General features: G+C 31.9%; 1 protein-coding gene across 7 annotated transcripts in view; it reads left to right on the forward strand.

Moving 5' to 3' along the window:
- Igfals_6 (nyctalopin) overlaps positions 1 to 21923 on the forward strand; it is a 213783-nt gene that overhangs the window by 30640 nt on the left and 161220 nt on the right. For 3 of the 7 annotated variants that reach the window (XM_054233264.1, XM_054233263.1, XM_054233265.1), the window contains exon 2: positions 5845 to 5910. The exons of the other annotated variants lie outside the window; for them this stretch is intronic. The gene's annotated coding sequence lies outside the window, so the exon portion shown is untranslated. The remainder of the gene's footprint in view (positions 1 to 5844; positions 5911 to 21923) is intronic. 7 annotated transcript variants of the gene reach the window in all.

Below are 21923 nucleotides of genomic sequence, written 5' to 3' on the forward strand. Positions count from 1 at the left end.
AATTATTAAAAGCGAAAATGGCAGCTGAAATTTTATTGACTCATTTGCGGTCGGAACTCTCTGGGCTACAAATAAAATGTTAATTTGCTATGAAAAATTTTAATGAACCAACAGAAAATGACAAAGAAAAAAATTAAATATTTTTCTCTCTGTTATGTATTTAATATTTTTTATTTATATTTTTTAATTTTTTTTCTTTAGTTTTATCAAGAAAAAAATTATTTATATTTTTTATTGGTTTAAACTATTTAATATATATATACTTGTTGTTTTATATGCTTTTGTATTAATAGCTTATTATCGATTGAAATTTTAAGTAGCATTAAATTAAATAAAATAAATAATTCAATATTATAGCTTTATCTCTCATTTTTACATTGTAATCTATACATTTTCTTAAAAAACACAAACAAAAATTTAAAGTTTTCACGTTTCAAGTTTTAAAAGAGCTTTCATTTCAAAGCTCTAATATGTGAAAGCTTTCTTATTTTTGTGCAAAAGCTTTCAGGGTACTTTCTTACTTTTATATTTTTAAAATCGCTTAAAAGTAGATATCCGTAAAAAGTGGTTCAGGGAAAAAGGTATAATTTCATATTAGTCGGAATGCCTGAACTAATATAATCTTTGAGCTTCTGCAGTATGTCGTATTGGTGGTTATATCTCATCATTCCAACGAGGGAGTATTTCTATTCTTCCAAGTATTTTTTTTGTCTAAGATTAGCATCAGAATTAATCGTTCTTTGCCAAACTACAGTGACTTACAATATGTGAAAGCTCGGTGCTTTTTAGTCGAATTTAGTTTATTTTAAAGGGTTATCATCTTAATCTAGCTTGTGCCGATGATTTTCAGAAATATTTTCAAAACTCACTAGGTGGCGCTGCGAACGTTTTACTTATTTCAACTGCTTTTATGACGCTTTTTGATAAATATTTGAAGTAAATATAACCTAAAATTAATATTTTTGAAACCAAGTGTTCACTAGATGGCGCGCTGATACAAAATATTTGATAACAAATATTTTTGAAGATCTTTTGTATACAAATTGTGTTTGTAATGTTGTTTTTTTAAGGTATTAAACTAAATTTCACTTTTTTATATTATATCTACCACCTACAGTATACTCTCGAAAAGTAAATTCTCAGAAAGTAAATAATCTCGGAAAAGTTAATCACCTTTAAGATTACACATACACCTCGAAAAAGTAAATTTTTTAAATTTTTTAAGCAGCGTTTTTACGATGTTGCAAAAACACTTACTCTCTTGTTTATCGCGTCTTTTTAGTTAATAAACTCTTTTACTTGATCCACTGTTTTAAAAATGAAAACGATGCAAATCAGGTGTCAGACTTTTTAATTGTCTTACAAAAATGGTCAGAAAATATATTGCAAAAGAAAAAAAAAAAACAAAAGAATATTCAAGATTTTTTCTCTTCATAGTAAATATATATGTATATATGTAAATGTAAATATGTTTTTCATGTAAATCCATATGTTTTATTGAAGCAAATAAATGAATGACTTTTTTAAGTTTAAAAATGCATTTAATATTATAAAAACAGATAATTTATGTATATATTTGGAAAAGTAAATTATTCGAAAAAGTAAATTACCCAAAATACCAATCGATCTACTTTTCGAGAGTATACTGTACAATCCTTCAAACGTCTAACATATATTTCCAGCATTTATGTTAATCCACAGTCCCGTCTAGCCACCTCGCTGAAATTAATTAAAACAGCATTTCGTTGTTATTTCCCACATGTATTTCATAATCTTTTCATAATTTTCGTCGACTTGACTGCTTTACCTCACATTTTTTCTGACATTTCCTCTAAAAAGTACCAAAAAATACAACACAAACACAAATACCACACGCAATGTTAATTTTTTGCTGCTTTCATATTTTCTGTGTCATAATTTCTTCATGTGCAATGTCTTAATACAAGTTTTTACACATTTTCTTCACATATTTACAACGTTGTGGGCAAAACACTTTAATTTGCTACGCGTCATATTCAACAACGACAACAACAGTGTTGTTGCCCACAAGCAAAACAAAGAAATAAAAAAAATATTTATTAAATAAACACACTCGGTGGGCGCTGCGACACATAAATAGAAGCAGATGTAGAAATTGTGTGCCACATTTATTGTTGGGTGTCACTAAATAACAACAACAACATTACAAAAATCCATACAACGCCACCGTTGCTGCAACTAGTAGCTTGGTGGCATATATAATGAAAAAAAAATAAATTATATATTTCTTCTTACTAGACCTTATATTAGTATATTTGTACCCCTTTCAAGTTTTTTGACACCCTCCTATCTCCTCTTTGCCCTTTTGAGATTTGCTTTAATCAAAAATTAATAAATTTATTTGACACAAGGCAGCAAACAGTGAACAAAAACAAAAACAAAAGAGTAAAATAAATATTGGTACTGCATTAGCATGCCTGCATTACAACAAAAAGTGAAAAAAGCAACAACAACACCAACAATAGCTGGGCGTAAGCGAGTATTTTGTACGAACATGGCAAGTCATTAAGATAAGTCGCGGTATAGTGCCCCAAAGAAGAGATAGTAAGCGAGAGTCGAGAAGTCTGTGTGTTCGTGCTGCAGGCTAAGATTTACAAAAACAAAAAATAAAATATGAGGAAAGAAAATAAGAAAGCAAGAAAATGTGCGTGTGGTGAAATGCCGCTGATAATGCGTCAGCAAGCAAATGCGTTAAGGCAACAGCAACAACAAAAACAATACAAAAAATGCAGTTAAGCAACAACAACTGCGATGTAGAGTAGGGCTCTTAAAATTATTCGATTAACCAGAAAACCGATTATTCGAATACTCGATTTGTAACCGCTCGTACGAATATTAACCGGTTAGCACTATTCGATTAGTCGCAATGTTACGACTATTCGAATAGTCGTTCTACTTATTATTAGATAGTTATACTGTCACTATTCGAATAAATGAAAATTGTTTGAAATCCAAGCAGGCTTTGATTTTTGTTTGTTTTTACTTGTGAAAATGTCAATTGTACGCATTTTTCCTGTTTTCACATTTTTCAATAAAAATAGAAATTTAATGAACTTACACTATTCGAATAGTCGACAACGAACGGTTAACCGAATAGTCGGACGTGAGCGGTTAATCGATGACTGACGACTATCCGAATAGTGCAAACCGAATTTTATTAATCGAATAATGCCCTATTCGGTTAATTCGGATAGTCGAATACCAAGAGCTCTAATGTAAAGTGCATTAAAGCAACAACAAAAACACTATAGACTGTATTAAAACAACAATAACAACACTGTTGGCTGGATTAAAGCAACAGCAGCACTACTGCACGCATTAAGCCAGCAACAACACACAAAAAACTCTGCTTTAACAACAATACGAACAACAACAGCATTCGCTAGTATTGTGTGCTGCCCTCTTGGGCAGACAAAAAAAAAAGCGTCATACAGCTTCAGTGACTCCGCACACCTGAGTTGCAGCATATTTACTGCTATTTGTTTTTGTTGCTTACATTTTTTCACATTTATCTTTTGTTTGCTGCGCTGGTACCCGCATTCAGTTGTTGTTGTAAACATTTTTGTTGTTGTTGTTTTGGTTGTATTTCGTACACTGTCTGCCGCCAATGCTTTTAGTTGTCCGTTGTTTTATTTTGTATTTTCCTTGTTGTCGCCTACTTTTATGGCATTTTCATAAATTCCATTAACAAAATATTTTCGAAAAAAATGCAGTTATTAAAGCGAAGAAAAAATTTAAAATATTTTTTTGTTTGTTTAAATAGTATAAAACAGAAATATGCATTTATTGTGCGCTAATGGGTGAATGTGTAAATGCGCTGCATATTTTTTGGAGCGCCACAAAGGCTGCGGAGGCGCTAACATAACCTCAAAGCAGCGAGTAGTAGGTGTGCAGTTGTTTTCGGAAAGCCTTAGGATATTTATAACTGAACAGAATGCTGTCGAAATTCAGGGTAAATAATGAGAGAATATGTTCAATAATATTTGTATGCAATTTTTATGAATTTATAATTTGGAGGAGCATACCTTTAGGCGCATATTTCATTTATGAAGTAGTAACTGTGTTTACTTCTCATTTGATTAATTAATTATTATTTATTCGATGATCTTATCCTTTTTCAACATATTTCTTGTCAACATGAGCTTTCCCAATTTTGAACCTAAGCCTTACTAAAGTTCGCAAGATTACTCTTTCAACTAAAATCAATCAGAGGTTTTGCCATAAAAATTGTAAGTCCTTGAAAATACTTGAATACATCATCTCTTGGCTAATCATATTTTGGAGACCCTAAAGTCAGTAGGATTAGATGGTGTCTTCGTCCCCAAATAGAAATTTGACCAATTTTAACTAAAACTAAAACTAAAAAACAAACTAAAGTTTCTCTGTTTTTTAATTAGTAATACTCTTAAATGTAGGCAACATTATCGTTATTGGTTTCATCTAAAAAAAATTGCTTTAATTAATTTTAATCCTAAATGTAGCAAAGTTTTCAATATTAAATCAATCTAAAAAATAGTTTTAAATAGTTAAGCTCCTAAATGTAGGCAACACTTTTTGTTAGTTACGTTTTTATTGCTAAAAATATGAAACTATTGCCTACATTTAGGCGGATTATGGCAAATAATCATAAATAATGCATATTTACAGTTATTTTCGAATTTATATTTTAATTTAATATAATTTTTTTTCAACAAATATTCTGCTAATAAATTATGATTTATGATTTCATTTATTAAAAAAATATGAATATAATGGACATATCTCTCTCTTCTATAAATTATTAATTAGACAATATTTTCCATGCTATTGCACACATACGAACATAGATATGAGTATTTCGAACTGAAAAATTCCACGATTTGCTACACATGCCAGCATGACCCATTTTTGAACAACGAAAACCTCACTTCAGGGGTGTGACTAATTTTAATGTATGCCCGCAATAGAAGAAAGAAACGTAAAAAAGCGCGCACACACAATTATTTATAATGCAGATAAATGTGGCATCAACTGCATTTAAAATTTGATAATTACAAAAAACATTTTGTGTGGGCACATGAACAAATTTGACTCAGTTATAAATGAGCTCACACAAATGTGTATATAAATAACTATCTGTGCGACTATGTCCACCTCACGCCTAATTGTGATTAACTACAAATTTCTGTTGCTTTCAACCAAAAAACAGTCAAAATAGTGCATTAAAATTTATCTACGAAATTTACAAATGTTCATGCCTTTCTCTTTTTCCTTTTACACGTTACATTCTACTAAATTTCTCTGGCATTTTTTTTTTAGTTTTTCGCTTTATCGCAGGAGTAATTTGTTAGCGCCCTAAGTAGGTGAACATTTAGACGCTATTAAAGCCGCGTATGTATGAAGCGTGGCTTTCGAAGGCATCAATTTGTCGATAAACTGTATTTTAAAGTTATTTCGAATGTGTAGTCATGCTCATGGTACTATCTTAAAAATGCATTTGGCAGACACTTTGCTTTTACAAATTTGACGATTTATCTTGGCTGCTTTGTAAAGCGGGAAAGCACTCTCATGTAGGTAAATATTTATATACTAAAGATGAGGCTTTTTATCTTTATTACGCGCTTTTCGACACGATGAATTGTGATACTCTTGCTGAACTCCAACTAAAAACGATGGATTCCTGTTCAAGTGTAAGAAATAGTTTAGCAATTGAAGTAAAAATATTAAAATAATTATTGAAAATATTTTATATATAAGTTTTCTGAACAAAATTTACCAAAAAGACATTTGCAAAACTAATATTATACTTTTCTTTATTTCTTTCAGGTATGTGATACAACGTTGATGGCTCTCTAATTACAAACTTCCTCAAAAAATCGAATAAAAAGCGAAGTAAGTTTTTACTAATTTTACATTTTCTTAAAATTTGTGAAAACTTTTGCTAATCAAAAATTTTCGATGATCTCAGAGTAGAGACGCTAACGTAGAGAACACTCACAACTCTTTTATTATAGAGTGCGGTAGAAATAGAACTATTTATTAGAAGACCACAGACCTATGCAATAGGATCAGAAACTTCATATTATGAGAACTGAATGTCTTCTTCCTTAGATCGTTTTTTAGGAGTATATAATGTGTTTAATACTATATTATACTCGATCCAATTTATAATAATATCAGAACGCATACATTTTTAAGTTGACGATAGATATATCTTCGCTGACTGGAAACGTTTGCAACTGAGAACAAAATCGCCTCTCACTACAATCTCTACATTTGATTGATTTAAGTTTTCTTTATTAATAACAAAATTGTTTTCTCTTTCATACTGAGTTTGAAACAATTGATTTATGTTTATTAAAAGACACTTTCCATACATCGAGAATAAAGGACCTAAAGAGGAGTGTATTGTTGTGTATATAGTATCCGTTGCATAATATACTCATTGAAGGTCAACTCGTTTAAGACCTCTTTAGCTTTCTGGTACTCACTTTCTCCATTCGAAAGGTACTTTATGACAAAAAGCAATCAATATAGCAATATATTGTGTTCCATTACCTGTATCTTAACTAAGTCTATACATTTAGCAGGATGCCGTGACTAGGAACTGAAAAAATAATAATAATCTATAATTAAAGATAATTACCTAGAATTAATTGCGATCTATATATGAGAACAATTTTAAACCCCTAAAAATTCAACCCTCAATAATTAATCCCTTCGAAAAAAGAGACCTATAAACACTTCTTCCTCTCCCCATACTCAATATTTATTTTAATTTCGTAACGGTATAACCTCCGCCATTTAGATTTAATTATGCAATTAGTCATTACGCCGTTAATCACTATATCATTACCGTCAATTTATAACTCAATTTCGATGAAACGCCCAAAAAACTGTCTAAATTTTCGTGAATTCTCACAAATCAACTGTTTAACAGCAGTTAAATATTTAAGTATGCACCTGTATGTGTGTTCAAATATTTCAACAAATGTCAAAGCTGTAATTGAATTGTGTCAGCAAATGATCATTACATATGTGACAGTCAGCATTGAGCCGGAAAAACAAAAGCAATAACATATGTACATATGTATGTATGTGTCCAAAAAGCTAAAATTAATTATAGCCAAATGTTACAATTTCAGCCGCAAACCAGTAATGTCGTCGACGTCCGTCGGGCCATCAGCAGTAATTTGTTGATTATTGTTTTCTGACGCTAATGGCGGTGAAAGTGTTAATTAACGCGAATGTCATAATGCAATCAATAACAAAAGGAGTTATGTGAGTGTGTGATAGAAAAATAATTACGATTATACTAAAATAGATGCATTTATAGATCTGAATGTAGATATATATTTATACAATTGTTCGGCAACCCTAATAAAATCAAATCAAACGTTAAATGACAATTGATTATTGGTGATTGTCATTTCGCCTCAAATACACACAAATTTTCAGAGATTTGCAGCGGTTTTTATATAAAAAACAAAAACAATAGCAAATTAGGCGCTGTAACATGTATTTTTGACAATAATATGACGGAAAATTTGAGCGGAAAGGAATGTTTTTAGAAAGATAGTATTTGGTGGGCAATTGGTCATCAATAATGCGAGGTGAAGGACAGTTTACCGTTCGCACAGAAAGCTTTTAATGGTTTAGTAGATGTTTATTTATGCACCAAAATATATGCAATGTTTGCCTTACTAGAACTACGATACATACTTTTAGGCGCATTATAAATAAATGTCAGTATTATGGATATAACTAAGAAAGTCGACAGTTATTCAGATTAATTTGATTCAATTTCATGGACTAAAGGTTTCTGAAGAAAGTTCTCTTCGCTGAGGCAAAATAGCTATCATAATTGTAATTCTGATTAGTTGGATTCAGTTTGAGCATTCAAAGTTTTAAATTAATTCTAATCTCATTTGAATTTGATATGGTCATTTACGGTTTCTAATGGAGGCAGGCTTTTCATGCCTCCTCGACATTATATTTTGTTTTTTTGACATCAATTTGAGCACTGAAGGTTCTTAATAGATATTAACCTTACCATCATTATATCCATTGAGACAGAAATAGTCTCCTCCTAAATACTTTCTAAAACAAATGTAGTAACCTCGGCAGTATTTCAATTTGTATTTTCATGAGTTCTAATATAGATTTCTTCTACGGACTTTTGTCTCCAATACGATAAAAATAACCTCCAATTATATTTACTCGAAGCTTTGATATATAAGCTCAAAATTTTCGTATCTTGGATCCGAATACATAATTCACTGAGTCTTTTTTGACTATACTCCCTAGGAACTGCTTTGATAATTTTTTTAGAGAATCAACAACGAATTACAGAACGAGTTCTAGAAACAGGATAGAGAGCATTTTGAAAAATGTAACGCTTACAACAACGATTGCAATGTAAGTAAAAAAATATTAATTTCTTACAACTCAATGACATTGACCCCGCTGAGTACGTCCACCCACCAAAGCAATAATTTCACTTAAAAATCCATAGAAGAAATAATAATAATTTGTGCAGGTCATGTCATGTTGCACCACCTCGTCAGCAACTTTGTGAAACACATAACCTTCGTTAAAAAAGTGAAAGAACAAAGAAAATATTATTGGAAAATAATGAAAACATGACATTTAATTGAAAATTAATATCCGTATGCAATTGATGTCTACGATTATACTCGTGTGACGGCGTTTGCCGCCGCCGCCTGCCGCAATGATAAGGCGGAAATAAAACACTTACGACGACTGCAGTATTACACAATTGACGGCCGGAAAAGTGGACGCGCGCACGACTATTGAGTTGTATATTAATTCAATATATATTTGTATGAATATACATATGTACATACAGTGTTGCATTTATTAGTGCTACATGCTTGTCATGTTGAATTGTCCGCCTCAAAACACACAAATATTATTGTTGTTTCATTTATTATTGTTTTTGTTGACTTGCTTAGCTGTTTGTTCATGCCCCGAAAAACATATGTAAATGTCAGTGTGCAACGTGCAATAACACCACAAACGCTTAATCATACACATCGCGTTGTTTGTTAATTGTCAAAAGCCATGAATGGGTTGGCGGAGGAGCGTACACAAAATAGAGAAGAAAGAAAAAAAATTGAACAAATAGCAGTCAGTAAAGGTATATTAATAAAAACTTTTCTTCGATTTACTTACCTGCTTGAAACGGCAGCACAATAGCTCAGCATTTGCTTACCTTATTTAACGCATCCATCCAAAAAAATGTTTGCCATCCTAAACAAGCTCTTGTCTAACAATACAAGATAAATAGCGCCCAATTTTGTCTGTCGTTGAGGAGTTTTTATTTTTATTTTTTTATGTTGACCAAATAAACGCGCGCCCTCTGTGCTAGTGAGATTTAAGAAAATGCTAATTCATCGCGTTTGAAGCGCACAGCGAAATAACTGTTTGTGTGCTCTCAAAGAGCTCACGAAGTCTTTGATTGTCATGGCAGTCGTCTACTAAGCATCAGCAACAGCAGTCGATAGCATGATTAGCACCTTGAATGCCTATCTCGCCTCGTGAGAAGCACACGAATCAATCTGCTGCCTTTTGTTTTGTTTTCTATAACTGATTAAGTCAGGTCGTCTAACAATAGTTGCCGATTAATAATTGCTAATCCCCGAGACAAGCTTGAATGGAATTTGACTTCTTTTACCTGGCCGAGAGTCAAAGAGTAACTAAAAATAAACAAAAACATAAAACAAATATTAATTTAATAAAATAAAAATAATAACGATAAATCACTCGGTCTCCACAGCGTCTATAATCGCTTCAATTCAAATTCATATGTAAATATACACTTGTAATATATTTGTCTCCGCATAACACCCCAACTTTTTAAGCAAACTGCTAACAAGGTCTACAAACAAACATGTGTGCCCGAAAATTATTAAAAAGTCAAATCACACGATAAATCATGACAATATTGGCATAACAATCATGCATTTGACAGCCCTTAATTGTTGACTGTTGGCATGGCATGGCCCACTGTTTGCATTGTATTGTCGCGGCAAATGACTGATTGTTTATTTATTCATATTTGTAGTAGTTACCGAATACTATTATATTTCACACTTTACTGTCTTTATTTGTTGTTGCCTAACTATGCCGTATCAGATTACACTTGACAATAGATTTTTATATCAATGGGGGTAGTGACAATAATCATCACTAGATTGATTGCTATCAATTTATAATGTATCAGAAAAAATTTTTGGGCATAAAAGAAATCATAAACAATAGTAAGCGATTTTTCTAATGATTATTCATATAAACATACTTACTTAAACTTTGAGTTGCCTCAATTATTTCATTCTCAAAACATCGTTTGCCACCTTTTCTACTCCAGCACTTATTTTATACGAAAAAAGAAAACACAAATCTTCAAAAAGCCAGACTCAGTTTTTCCGATTATCAATTGCGAATCCAGAGACCTTGTATGTATATAAGAGTTCGAATGAGAAATTATCAGGTCAAGCAGCAATTTTTGTGATTTTTTATTGCTCTTGAATGCTACAGTGCGATCAACGTCCTATTATGTGTTATTTAAATAAGTTCAGTTTCCAAAACCCGAAATGGTAAGATTTATAATTGTTTTGAGAAAGAATCATACAAAGTTTCGGTCTCAGATCTACTTAGACTGGACTTTTTGGAAAGGGTACTAGAAATCTGAGCCGCTCGTGTCTACGAAAATTTGAAACATGTTTCAAGACTAGATCATTCCTAGTCCTTCTAAGCTAGTAATTAATTTGTACCATGAAAGTAGTTTTTGAATAGATATGTACTCCATTTTAACAAAAATAAAATGCTGCATTTTCATGTTATCATCCTATCTATAAAAATTTGCATAACATTACTATTGAAATTCTATTCAGAAGAAAACCTTAAAAGACCTTCAGCTCTATAATGTTTATACAACTCCCATTGTTTTAGAAAGAAATGAAATTGACTCAGAGAGGATAATTTCATGTAAGCTCTGTTTAGTTCTTAACCCTTGAAAAACTTTTTAGTAAAGAAATTTCTTAAATGTTTTTAATATTTAATGGAACCTTCTTCTCTCTTTCTCCTATGCATTTGCATCACTATTTTCCTCTTTCCAAATATCTCCTCAAAAATGAAAAGCTTTCAAGCGCTAAAATGCCTGTCTGCTGCATCCCTCACATCTCCCACACTATTCGGCAGGTTTACCATCACATAACTTATCAGCCGTCTAGTTGACCTTTTCAACTAAAAAATCGATCAAATGGCATTCTAACGAAGAATGCCACGCCATTCTTTTATAAGCTGTAAAAAGCGGAAAGGCAGAGAAAAGACGAGTAATAAGTGAATGCCGACTGAAATATGTCAAGGTAATGGGAGCGCATACATAAATAGATCTTTAAATATGTATGTAAGTGTGTTTCTATGTAAAGCAGAGTAACTGCAGTGTCCAAAAGTAAAATAATCACTTGAGCATTTAACTTCTTGGTGGCGCTGAGGAAGACTGGGAACACACATATGTACATAGCTGTACAGATGTGTGAGTCTGTCTGTATGCGCTTGTGTTGAAACTGTCAACTTTGACAGCTACTCAGAAATTGACAGTTGCTCATTAATGCAAAGTGCTAAGGACAACAGCAGAGACAAGATACACACGGACTCATACAATGAAAGACATGGTCGAGTAAAGGCAGATGATGGAGTAGCTGAGTAAATGTGTTAGATGCCTGACAAAGTGGCGACCCAATCGAGTTCGGTTGGGAAAACTAGAAAGTGGTCATCTTTAAAATACTCGAATAGTGAGAGAAAGTAAAAGCAAGTCTGGAAATTTTACGCAGGGAAGCAACATTGGTGCTTCAAAGTCATGTCTGCACACATTTATAGCAAAGTAAAGCGCACTACAAGCCCTTTCAAGCGTACGCTTCAAGACTGCTTTAATTTTACTCTTAGTTGTTGTTGTTACACTACTACTATTTAAATACCTTCAGTGTGTATGTGAGAGGCTGATTCTTGTGCTTTGTTGCCGTCTAAAATAAATGTGTCTAGGCAGTGGTGGGTGGTGGGTATGCTTGTCTTTAAGTGCAAATCTTTAAATGTGTGCGTGCGTGAGTTTTCGCTTTTGCACTGTTTGCAAAGCATACATTTTCAATTATTTTGAAAACCACTTACAGCTACTTGAAAAATAATATTGACGTGAGCGTACAGTGGTGTCGATAATAGAAGGAATTATTGGAAAATAATAAATAAATAAATTTAAAAAATATATAAAACAAAAATTCTCAAATTAAATCAAAAAAATTCAAAACATTTTCTAAAAAAAAAAAAAATAAAAAACAATTTTAAATTTTAAAAATTGGTTTTCAAAATGTTTACCATTATATTTTTAACATATTTTAAATTTTGTGTATTGCTATTTTTTTTTTAATATTTTCTTAAATAAAAAAAATATAATGAAATAAATATATATTAATAAAACCTAAAATAATATAAATAATGTTTTTATAAAAAAAATAAAGTATTTTGTTTATTATTTCTAAGAAATTTTAATTTTTACATAATTTTTCCCCCTTAATTTTAAAATATTTTTTTTATTTAACAATAAAAATTATTTATAAATCAATATTTACCAATAATGGCATTCCACCTACACCTAGTGAGTGTTAATATGTACTTTGCTTCCAAATACATTCCACTCACTTGTCACTCGTCAAAGGAGCACACACTCACACATATTGAGCTTGCACACTTGCTTTTCTCTCACATTTAATGCACTTATTGTTTGCAAAAACAAATCAACATAATGGACAATTTGCCCTTTGGCTACGCACCACATACTTGTACTATACGTGTCTGACAAGTCAAATAAGTACCTTATCCCCCTCCCGCCCATGCAAACGTTGTAAAAAGTTCGGTTTTAGTTTGGGCTTGGTTACCTACCGCAGTTTCTCATACTTATTTATATGACATATACGAGGGGTGCCATTTTTGTACGGAAATCTCACATACCTACGCTTGTCATGCTGTCGAAGGTGACAGCTGTCAATTAGATTTTAAGGAATCAGATAAAAGTTATTTAGAAAAAATCATTTAAAGTAATTTAAATAAAAATAAATAAAATTACAGTGGAACTTCTCTAACTCGAATCACCATAATACACAAAAAAGCTCCGAGTTAGAGAGACTTCGTGTTATGGAAATTTTCATTGAAACATAAATTTCTCAAAAATCTATAAAATATATATGTATACACAGTTTTATTTATTCTCTTTGCACAAAATTTTATGTACATACGTTAAAACATTTATTCGGTAGGTTTGTTTGTTGCCGTTTGCAATTGTCCAGCTCTTGACGTCTGTATCCCATACCTTTATTACATGATTTATACAATTAATAAACGTAATACCATATTGTTAATCTCCATACGATATAGAGGGACTATTTTAAAATTCTGCCTCGATAGTAAAATTTTAAATTTTTTATTATTCCCTTTTCGAAAAGTTTGATTTATGGAAGGAAATTCAAACTGTATGAGTTATGGAGATCTTCGAGTTATAGAAGTTTGAGTTATGGAATGAAATTTGTATGAAATTTGATTTCTAAGTGCTATTGCCAGTTCAAAAGTTCGAGTTATGGAGATCTTCGAGTTATAGAAGTACGAGTTATGGAGGTTCCACTGTAATTGAGTTTGAAAACAAAATTTTTGAAAGTTATATTTTTTAATTGTTTTGAAGAAATTTTTACTTTTTAATGTAAACATTTTAAAATTAAAAATTCGAAAATTTTAAAACTTTGTAAAAATGGAAAAAAAAATTTTTGGAAAAATACATTTTTTTTTTAATTTTTTCATAATAACAAAAATAATTTATATTCTCAACTCAATAAAAATATTAAAAATATATATCAAAATGGTCAAAACTTAGCGCACAACCCTCGTAAGCGTCGAAAATGCATGCTGTCATATAACAGAATGCATTCTCCACAGCTTTGTTTGTATACTATTAAATGTGCTGCTATTGCATTTGTTGTTGTTGTTGTGCGCTTCCCCTTTCATTTGCTTTTTCAGCACTTTCTATTTGCTTTGGAAATGTCAGTCACTTTGACAATTGCTCTGGTGATTTGTTTGTTGTAGTTGTTGTTGGCGCTTCTCTGGTGTGTCGTTGTTGCTGTTGCGCTTGTCACTTATTATTAAAGTGTATGCTGCAGTTGTGAGAGCACATACACGCACATACATTTAATTATGCTTTGATTGACTTTACTTCGCCACTCACACACACGAATGCATATGTATGTACATATATATATATGTATATAGCTACTTCCGATCACTTATTGATATTTACTGAGTACCCTCATCTAAATGCAATTTCGGTAAATTTTACAGCCACCCACAACACTAACTGTGATTTACACACTCCCATATGCATACATATATCTCGGTGTTTGTGTGGAAGTGGTGAGGGCTATGTATGAGGTTGTTGTTGGTACTACTAAGATTGTAACTGCCTTTTTGTTACTTTGTCCAATGCACTTTGTTTAAATTGCATTAAAATGTTTGCTAAACAAACAAAATGCAGGCTATAACATTATAGCAAGAACAACAACAAATAAATTAGTGCTGCAGCTGTCTCTTTGCCATTCTCAGCTAATTTTCTCAACTCATTTACCCAGCTGAGATTGTTTTGTCTAGTTTCTGTACTTATTTTTGGTTTTTGTTGTTGTTTTCGTTTCGTCAATACATTTAAGTGCACTTGAATGCCGTTAAAATGTGAAGGTTACCCATGTTGCAAGCAGCATGTGGCAGTAAGTTGTTGAAATTCACATCAAAATACTAATAAATATGTTTATTTTTGTTGTTGTTATTGTTGCCTGCTTGATGACTACCCATGTGGGAGCGTCAGCAACTGCTTGATTGGCTGACAAGTGTATGAGCGGGGTTGATTGTGAAACAATCTATACAACAAACATATATATATATATTCATGCATACATATTAATAAAATCATTAAAATAAATAGCTAAAAATGTTTAAAATTATAATAGAAACATTAGAAAAAAAATAAATAATATAATAATAAAAACATTTAAAAGTGTAAAAACCATACATAATTCGAAAAATAAAATAAATAAAAAAAAGTAAAAGAAATGAATATTATGATAAGTATTAAACAAACATTTAGTAAATATTATTTAAAAAAAAATTTTAATATATAAAATATTTAAAAAAAACTTAAAAAAAATGTGTATACATAATATTTTTTTCATTAATAAAATATATTAAAAATATTAAAATAAAATTAAAAAAATAGTAATAAAAAATAATTTAAAAACATATTTCCAGTAAAACGCTCGAGAGAATATATTTTGTGCTTAGCTCCACTCTTCTGTACCTCTTCACGCAATTTACTTTACCTTAGTACTTATCATTACCACAATTACTTTGGAGCATAACCATTATTGCCACAACCTTGTCATTTAAATAAACTCACATGCCACTTATGTATAACTGTATCTTTAACTACTTATATACCAGCTTTTATATAACCGCTCATTAGACTGCGTACGCCCCCTATACACCCCTCGTGGCACTTAAATGACCGTCATTTCACCATTACAACACTCATATGCTTTGAATATGATACTCAGCTCCTCCATACATACTTATATAGCCACACATACATGTGACTATTCATTAAAGTCTATATAATTACTTTGGCATTAACAACCCTTTACTGTTATTTAATTAAATGGCCTCTACTTGGTACTCAATATTGTCGGACCCCTTAGGCGCGCTTGCCTTATTGTAATATAATGATCATGCAACATTGCCACTCAAATGCATTTAAATTGATTTTCGCATTAGAAGCACAAGGTTCAGGGTTATATTAAAATACAAATATGAAAAAATATGGAAAATATAATTTTGTTCCCCTTTATTATTGAGTGGGTTCATTGAAAATTGTTGGGCGTTACGGCTGTGACTCAATGACTAGTCAACAGCTGTCAAGTCAAATGCTTGTTGACACATTATGCATTTTCATTTCTATAGCGGACAAAAAAAGTATATTCCATATTGCAACATGTTGTATACTAGATAGAGAGAGATAGGTATAGAGCTACAGTACTATCGGGTACCTCGTTTGCTTTCTTTAGAACTTTTTTTGCGAGAACTTTTTATTATATCAAGGGAAGAAACATTATTAGGTATATGGAATTATATAGGTCTAACCATTGATTTAGTAGATTTCGTGACTCCTTTGAACTTCGCTTCAATATTTTTACTCTCTGTCTTGATGGTTTGTATCAAGTTCTCTTTATAAGGAGAGCGATTCTAATCTGTTGTCAATCTTACTATAAACCAATAGTTTCAAAACACCTTCCTGACTTTTCGAAGAATAGTTTATCATGACAAGGGCCTTGATAGTCTTTAAGATCAAATATTTGCCGTATAAATATGCCTCTAGGTCGAGCTGTAATGAACTGTTATGGAACCTGTTTGTTGTTCAAAATTTAAATATTAAAGTGGTTCCTTTGTATCTTTTCATATAGCTTGTTCTCTTAGTCATTCATTTTATAATGAAAATTCACATATATTTTTAATTAATAGAACAATTTACGTTAAGCTAAGTCAATCAGCTTAATTTTCATGCAATATTTCGAATTATTTTTATCCTTTCCAATTTTTTTTACTATTTTGTTACAAATCTGATTAAAAATATAAACCATTCGAGATTTCAAAAAAGCGCAAATACAAAAAACTCTCGAGCGCACTTCAAACGATTAAACTGCTGGCGAGCAAAAATCCAAGCCAAATCAATGCAGCACTACTCGTTACTGCCAGCTTGAGTAGTTGAGTGTGTATATTTGTATATACAAAAATTGATGAAATCGACTAACTGCACATTGCACTATTTTTTCTACATATTTTTTCATTAAATTCATTTTTTATTATTTAAAATTTTTTTCGCAATCGCAACGAAATTAATCCAGTTCAGAAGTCAAGTGCTGGCAAAATGAGTGCCACTCGAAAAGCCAACCAATCAATTTCGAATTGGTAATAAATAAATAAATTGCGAAAACAAGAAGTACAGGACACTGAAAATAAAGAATCAAACAACAAATACACCACAGTACAACAAGTGTACAAGTGTATTTTTATTGCAAATTTTAAATAAATAATTTATTGCATTTTATGTGTATTTGCATTTATGTACGCACTCATATATAATTTACTCACTCAGATAAAAAAGTTGAGTGTTTAATTTAAATTAAAGTGAAGTTGAAAAAAAAGCCAATAGTTGTTGTTGCTTGGCGCTTTACAGCTGTTTGTCGGATACGGCAACTGCCAATAATATTAATGGCGGCGAGTAGGGCAGAGCGGCGACGGGGTTTCATGACTACTCTTTAGTTTTGCTTGACACCCACTTAGAGGGACGCCGAGAATTTGGTGTAAAATGTTTGGAAAATGCTGGAAAATCCGTAAAATCCTTTAACGTTTGAACGAAACACACGAGCTGTGAAGCCTCAGTGAAGGCTGACGTTGATTTTGCCGCGCTGTTTGATGTTGAATTTCGGGCTGGAATGTAGGGGAATTGGTCGAAGTAGTTAACAGCGTGGCTCAGAGTGGAGAATATAAAATAGAAATACTTTACGAAATAGTTTATAGAGAAAGACAAAAATATATGCGCCAAAAATTTAATAGGAGCTCGTTCATGGTTAACATGAAATACAACTCTTCTTAGCAGGGTCTTTTGATATTCCAGTATTAAATTTTGAGTAAAAAATTAAATAAATTAAGTTGATTACTCATAAAATCTCGAAGATTCGTAAGAATTTTATAAGAGTGTGTTGTCTTCCGTACACATCCCACCCTAAAGCAAAGCCTACAGAAATGAAACCGACTTTGTATAATCAATATACCAATAGTATAATTGTAACAGCTTTCAAAATAAGAAGAAGTCATTTGACTCAGCAGAAATCGTGCATGGTATGCACCGTTATCTTCAAATTAAGAGGACAATGTCAGAAGTCCATTTTTTGCAAAGCTTGTCAGATATATAGTTTTCCAGAATATCTCTATCCAAATATTAATTTGAAACCGGTTTATATCATATATTATCCGAGAGTTTTTCGAATTTTAAATGCTTCTGTAGTGCTTCAAAATAAAAACAGAAGTGTTCGGTAAACATGTTGTGTTGTGAACTGTATGTCTTATGGACTCCAAGATAAATGTGGTTTTCGAACCCTTAGCCCCCAACTTGGTCCACATACCATACATAATTACCAATAATTTGCCATCATTTTCCACTCGCTTGTGTGAAATCACTTTCTCCGTAATTTAGTGTAAACTTGTTTAATCTACTTCAATTCATAAAAAAGTTGACCTCTTTGTCAATACAATTATTCAAATTTGCTTTGTTTACACCCATTACATATGTTATTGAAGTAATCACTTTCATTCGTGTTAAAAAATTATCAGCTGGGACCTTTGCTCGCAGTATTATTTTTGCCAGTATTTAAAGTTTTTTCATTGCCATTATGTCCAAGCCAATTAACCTGGAAAAACTACAGAAAAACTGTGACATAACGGTAACCCATTTGTAGTTGGCAGCTGCCATATCAAAACCCTCGAGAGTTCTCCTTTATTTAAGTGGTCACTAATAGAAGGTGGTTGACAAAAAATTGATGAGAAATTTACGGACATATATATTTTACCGTTAGAGTCGCATTTGTTAATGCGGAAAGTTTTATTCGTGTCCAACCGCGCTATTACAGTTTCACTTGTGGCACTTATCCTAATAACAGTTAAATTGTTGAATAATTTTAAACGCAGCAAAAGGAATTTACAATGAGCGTATGGCCTTCAAAGTGAAATAACATTATAGCATTCTACTTAATGTCACGAGGCAATTAGTGTCACTGGGTTAAATATTGCATGTAAATGACATTTTTAAATATTTTTTACCTTTAACTTTTTTCTAGTTTAAAATCATTTACCGAAAATTTAAATAAAACATATTTTTTATCAACCATTTTTTGAAATTACATATGTATTTTTTGAAAAACAAAATCAAAAAGTAATATTTTCTTTATACTCAAAGCTCAATTTCTTTAACAGAAAAACAATTATATTTGGATTTATTTCTCACACAAACTTCGTTTTAATTCTGCTCAAATAAATACATATTTGTATATGCTTGTCAATCACATTTTCAATCAAAAAATAATCCACAATTCATTCATCTACCAACAGTATAAATATACTTATATATTTATATATGTATATGCATATAAACGCAATTTTTATTAAATTTTCCACACAAGTAGACGCTTTGATTTTGCATTTTGTGCTCCATTTATTTTCACTTTATTTCTTTCATTTGCATATAACACTTTGCTTTTCGCTTTTTTTCGTTCACATTTTCTATTTACTTGTGTATTTCATTCGATTTGCTTTTGCTTACGGACACACACAAAAATACAAATAATAAACTTCATCCGCTACAAACTATCATTTATAACTGTATATACATACCCACACAACTATCTGAACGCCATAAAATTTCGACATTCTACTACTTTCATGCCAAGCAACATTTATCATTGCAACATGTGTCTCTGCAGCATTACCTTTCCGCATATGCCAAGGAGATTTCCACACAGCGCAGACACATAAGCAAACATATATATATATATATATATATTATATAGTATTAATCACAAGCTTAGTAGAGTGTAGACAAACTTCAGACACCTTTACATACACACCCATCCACCATCTCTCTCCTGCATTAAAGCATTAGACATGTAAGGTATCCATATTATCTGGGCATTGTCTAAAGGATTTACATATTGAGCTACTTTTAATTTACGACCAAAGCACGCCTGAATAAACACGAGATAACTCCTGCTTATGCTGTCGCACTGGTACAGCGCCAAGAAGTAGGCAACATAAAATGCACCCCTTTTTATGTGCACGAAATTAGAAGGCAGCAAGCTGCTAATATGCCGAAAATGTCGCTTCGGTGTTTGAAATAGTTGAATAAAAAATGGTGTTAGTTTCGTCTAGGAATTACACTGTAGCGCTGTGATAGCGTAGAGCTGGATTTTATGTCCTTTTTTGCATGAGTCATTGCTGGCTTAGAAGAAACAGCACGCTACAGGACATTAAAATGATACAGTCCGGAAGGGTGGTTGAAAGTCATAAGGAGGAATCACATGAATTTATATGTTTTTTAGTGATACTGTTATAACAATATTAATGCTCAGCAGCACACATTACTTCTATATCCTTACTTGGATTTTGTTTATTGATATAACTGAGTTCGAAAACTGTTTTCTAAGATATTCATTACCGCTCTTTATAGCCACCTAGGGAGAACTATGGAGAATATTTATTTCATATACTGATTGAGAATTTCAAAAGATTATTTTATGCACAGCTCATTAGATATATATCGGTCCATATCATTAATGAAACATACTTACATTCTGTCATATTTATGACACATATCCCACTCACTGCTTTTTGACCCCATAGTAATATTATCATTAATAAATGAGTTGAAGAGTATTGTATTGGTTACCAGTCGAATCGCTATTCATACATATAACTATTTCACTCTCAAGAGAGAGAGATTTCTTGTCTCACTCTTTCACTATTCCTATCTCTCTCGCCCTCTCTTCCTCAATGTGATCTCCCGTGCGTTTTGTCATCTTGCTCTCACTCTCCCTGTTTTCATCTCTCATTTTCTCAATCTCTCTTTTCTTTCTCTCTCGATCTTCCTATCTCATTTAGATCTCCTTATAATTTTCGCTCCCTGACGGCAGTTCGTTGTTTGAAAAGAAATAAGGTTAAGGACGAAATTCAAAGACAATCCCACGTTGGCTTAATGACACTAAAATTATATTATGTAGATCTAAAATTCTCACGGATCCTTCATCTTAGCTATTCCAAAGGAAATGTGTTCTCATAAAAACTGAAATGTTTTGGAAAGAAGTTGTAAAGAGGACGAAAAATTAAGTCGAAAGAAAAAAGTGTTCTCTTTCTCCCTCAGAATGGTGAGCACTTATATTGAATATTAATGAGCTAAGACCTTTGGTTTAGATCTGGAAGCACCGCTAAATAAGGAATCCCAAAAAAATTCAGGCTCTCGGAAAGACACAAAGAGCGTCAAAATCCACTCTGTCTATATACTTCGGTTGCAGAGGTTCGATTGGGAGAATAGCACCAATATAAAGAATTACGTTTTGCTTGGTCTTAGAAGTGTCTTATAGCCTTTCACACCAACAATATCTCTTATTTAATCTGGCGCTAACTTTAATACAATTTACTTTCTTTATTCTTCGCCACCCAGATACCTGAATAATAAACTTCCATTATTCCTCACAGTAACACCACAACAAAACCTCATTCATTCACCTTAAATAAATTCGCACAAAAGTTTGCACCTTTGTCTTCGTTATTTATACTCCATTATTTTGTAAACTCCTATACATATATATTTATATACAATCTACTTTATTTGATTATTATTGCACCAACAACTCGCATTGTACAAGTTTATGCTATTCTTCTGTCTATCTAAATAGTTTCGCACTTAAGTTCATATCTGCCGCAACTTTTCAGGCGCAACGCTGAAGAAGAAATTTGCGAAAACAAAAGTGTTGCTGCAGCATAAGTTGCATAATGCGCTAGTGAAAGGTTCTTTCAAGCCGTCCAAGAAAGTACAAAAAGCTTGCCTAACCAAATCTGATGGCGGCGACGTGCGCCAAACAAGCGAAATGCTGCTGCTGTTGCATAATGTCAGGCGCTTGGCCATTGTGCGGCTTTTACTTTTGTATTTCGAATTTTTTTAATATTTTTTTTGGTCTCACTTTTAGCGCATT

Source organism: Zeugodacus cucurbitae, chromosome 6 (genome assembly GCF_028554725.1).
Source record: "Zeugodacus cucurbitae isolate PBARC_wt_2022May chromosome 6, idZeuCucr1.2, whole genome shotgun sequence".
NCBI lineage: Eukaryota > Metazoa > Arthropoda > Insecta > Diptera > Tephritidae > Zeugodacus > Zeugodacus cucurbitae.